Raw genomic sequence first — 2,756 nt, 5'->3', positions numbered from 1 at the left:
GACGTTATTATCATATTGGAACAATAAAAAGAAGGGGTCGCCGGACTTCTTTTCATGCAATAGCTTTCGTGAGTTTAGCAATTTCCACGCGCGTTCTTACGCATTTAAAAATCTGGATTCTATAAGATTGTCATTTGCTCATGATCTGTTTTAGCTACCGCTGACAATTGCGTGTGCTCGAGCGAGCACCTACGATCTGATGTTTACAGACTTTAATTTTACTGCTAAGGAAATCATTTAACAGCCGTCAAAGACAGCCCCCCAGGCTCATCTTAAAAATCCTACACATGACTTCTGGCTATATCATATTATTTTCTTTGAAGTTTCAAAGTCTTCTTCCACTTCAGGTAGATTATCCTTCACTTGAGTTCTTTTTTCGCCGTCGCAAGATTTCATATCGGTTGAATATTTCTTTTAAATGTGAAGTGAAGCAACCTTTACTTCTCCGAGAATAGTCTTCTTTATTTTAGTTTCTATCTCCTGCATTCACAGTGGCCGCTCAACACATCAACTACAAGCTCTAAGGTAAACTTCTCACATAAGTAGAAAAAAATCCTCGCGCCGCCATCTTTGTTTTAAATTTTCGTCTTTTAATGTGGCTCGTACCGGTTTTCATCTTTTTGATGGTTTCTAACTTTGAAAGAATACAACAGAAAGGCTGACCAAGGCCAGTTGAACACTTTTACGGGGTTGAATTATATAATCATTGGTTATCCAAAAATAGGTGTCAATTCGTCACTAGCAGTTTCCATGGCAACGCTTTCATAGGCTTATTCAGACGCATTTTTTAGCTTGTGGCTTAAATAATTCGAAAACTAACCCGGTGACTCGGTGATTTTTTTCAGTGATTGCTTTTAGCACTTGAAAAGGAAAATGTACAAAGATTTTTAAAAATTTCTACGGAGCGGAATTTCAGAAATTCTACAAAAAAGGCAATTTTCACACCGCAAATTTCCTTCCGTGGAATTTTCTATTTTTTTTTCTGATGATTCCTTTCGACGTTATTATCATATTGGAAAAACAAAAAGAAGGGGTCGCCGGACTTGTTTTCGTGCAATAGCTTTCGTGAGTTTAGCAATTTCCACGCGCGTTCTTACGCATTTAAAAATCTGGATTCTATAAGATCGACATTTGCTCGTGATCTGTTATAGCTATCGCTGACAATTGCGTGTGCTCGCGCGCGCGCCTACGATCTGACGATTACAGACGTTTACTGCTAAGAAAATCATTAAACAGCTGTCAAAGACAGCCTCCCGGGCTAATCTTAAAAATCCTACACACGACTTCTGACTATATTATTTTATTTTCCTTTAAGTTTCAAAGTCTTCTTCCACTTCAGGTAGATTATCCTTCACTTGAGTTCTTTTTTTTCGCCGTCGCAAGATTTCATATCGGTTGAATATTTCTTTTAAATGTGAAGTGAAGCAACCTTTACTTCTCCGAAAATCGTCTTCTTTATCTTAGTTTCTATCTCCTACATTTACAGTGGCCGCTCAACACATCAAATACAAGCTCCTAGGTAAACTCACATAAGTAGAAAAAAATCCTCGCGCCGCCATCTTTGTTTTAAATGTTCGTCTTTTAAACTCGTGCTTCTTTCGCACGTTTCTCCCGCGCGTGACACAAGAGTTAGCTGTACCCCGCGCGAGGAAACTAGTACGAGCCACCTTAATCTCGCGCTTCTTTCGCACGTTTCTCTCGCACGTGACGCGAGAGTTATCTGTTCCCCACGCGAGGAAACTAGCACGTTAAGGTGGCTCATACTAATTTCCTCGCGCGGGGAATTTTTAAATGCGCGAGAACGCGCGTGGAAATTGCTAAACTCACGAAAGCTATTGCATGAAAACAAGTCCGGTGACCCCTTCTTTTTATGTTCCAATATGATAATAACGTCGAAAGGAATCATCAGAAAAAAAAAAACAGAAAATTCTACGGAAAGAAATTTTCGATGTGTGAAAATTGCCTTTTTTCTAGATTTTCTGAAATTCCGCTCCGTAGAATTTTTTAAAAATCTTTGTGCATTTTCCTTTTCAAGTGCCAAAAGCAATCACTTAAAAAAATCACGGGGTCACCTGGTTAGTTTTCGAATTATTGAAGCCACAAGCTAAAAAATGCGTCTAAATAAGCCTGTGAAAGCGCTGCCATGGAAACTGCTAGTGACGAATTGAGACCTATTTATGGATAACCAATGATTATATAATTCAACCCCGTAAAAGTGTTCAACTGACCTTGGTCAGTCTTTCTGTTGTATTCTTTCAAAGTTACAAACTATCAAAAAGATGAAAACCGGTACGAGCCACCAGCGCCGTTTGTCCGAATTTCAGAGCGCTTTGGAGCATACATCGAATCCCAATAATCTGAATTTCAGAGCGCTTTGGAGCACACATCGAATCCCAATAATCTGTATTTTTAAATAAAACTTGTGTGTATAGAAGGTACTTCACGCAATACGAGAAGTAATGCCAGCTTAGAGTCTAAAAGTGTGAGTAAAATTGTTAATCACTTTCTGCAAAGCAGCATTCCACGATTTCAACTGCGCGCCAAGAACCAAGTCACGTGATATGTTGTCTGCCGTTCGCGCAATTTCGCGGTAGCCGCGAAAAGATCTCAACCACCCATATTCACTACATATGTACGTGTCATTAATCGGGTTTTCTATTTTTTTTTTTTTCTATTTTATTTAGCTTCGCCAACCGGCAGGGACACCGCAATAGCTTGCGCCGATTACTGCGGGCCCAATAAACCCACCCATCCCA

The sequence above is a fragment of the Stylophora pistillata genome, chromosome 8, assembly GCF_964205215.1.
Source record: "Stylophora pistillata chromosome 8, jaStyPist1.2, whole genome shotgun sequence".
Lineage (NCBI taxonomy): Eukaryota > Metazoa > Cnidaria > Anthozoa > Scleractinia > Pocilloporidae > Stylophora > Stylophora pistillata.
This window is presented reverse-complemented; position numbering follows the sequence as displayed.